Source organism: Cyprinodon variegatus, unplaced genomic scaffold (assembly GCF_000732505.1).
Source record: "Cyprinodon variegatus isolate N-32 unplaced genomic scaffold, C_variegatus-1.0 Scaffold1924, whole genome shotgun sequence".
NCBI classification, from domain to species: domain Eukaryota; kingdom Metazoa; phylum Chordata; class Actinopteri; order Cyprinodontiformes; family Cyprinodontidae; genus Cyprinodon; species Cyprinodon variegatus.
The window spans coordinates 223-1,211 of record NW_015152377.1 but is presented as its reverse complement, the minus strand read 5'-3'; the positions used below and the strand labels follow the sequence as shown (position 1 = coordinate 1,211).

The 989-nt window shown below is 44.6% G+C and overlaps 1 protein-coding gene across 1 annotated transcript in view; it reads right to left on the bottom strand.

Moving 5' to 3' along the window:
• ddx4 (DEAD-box helicase 4) overlaps positions 1–658 on the bottom strand; it is an 11,725-nt gene extending 11,067 nt beyond the window's left edge. The window contains exon 1 of the mRNA XM_015404975.1: positions 538–658. The gene's annotated coding sequence lies outside the window, so the exon portion shown is untranslated. The remainder of the gene's footprint in view (positions 1–537) is intronic.
• Between the last annotated feature and the right edge of the window lie 331 nt (positions 659–989).

Below are 989 nucleotides of genomic sequence, written 5' to 3'. Positions count from 1 at the left end.
GCCGCCCAAGCCACGCTAAGTAGCCGCCCAAGCCTCGCTAATTAGCCGCCCAAGCCACGCTAAGTAGCCGCCCAAGCCACGCTAAGTAGCCGCCCTAACCCCGCAGCAGTCCGCTAGCTTGGCCTTGAGCAGAGCCACGGCCCCAGGGCCGCCATGTTGCTCCGGCCCTCAGGAGGAAGCCGGGCGCCATATTGGCTGCAGCTGCACGTGCTCCGAAGCTCAACTTCAAACACCTGGAACTAATGTTAAACTTCTCTACTAATAAAGGCGTTAGCTAGAAAAACAACTATTCCATGCAGTTTTTATTAAAACTGGCCATTTTTGTAGCTAGCAAAGACAAAAGAAACTAGAGAAATTATTTTAAGACCATCCAAAGTGATGGCGGTGGACTTCAAAGACTTTAACTCAGCTTTTAAAAAAAAAAAAAAAAAAACTTTCAATAAAGTGCAATGATAAAAAAAAATACATATTTTAAACTACAATATTTCAGTAGAGATTTGTTGGGAGAAAGTGCCGCAGCAGCGGTAAAGTTCTTACCGCTTCTTGGAGCCTCTCCTGCAGGTCGCTGCTCCTCCTCCTGTCTGTCTCTCTGCGGCAGCGCGCGCTCACCACCTGCGGTAAAGGGCGGCAGGGTTGCCAGGTTTGAAGCTGTCCCTCTTTCCTGAAACATGTTGAAAACAAAGCGATACAAACCCTTCAGATGACCGTAGCGCAGCTTTTAATTCTCTGATGTCACATCTGAGCTTATTTCCACCACGTTTATAGAAGGATTATAGAAGATATTTATTTTGATATCAATATTTTGACATTATGCTGAGGCAATGGCTAAAAATGCACATGTACTATACAGAAAAAAATAAAAAACACTGATTTTTAAATCTTAAGACAAAATGAAGTTATTTACTTTATGAACAATATTTTAATAAAGTAAAGAGCGGAGGGGAGGGGAGGTCTATCTGGGTCTGCCTGCTGGGGGCGGGTTGCCTTCA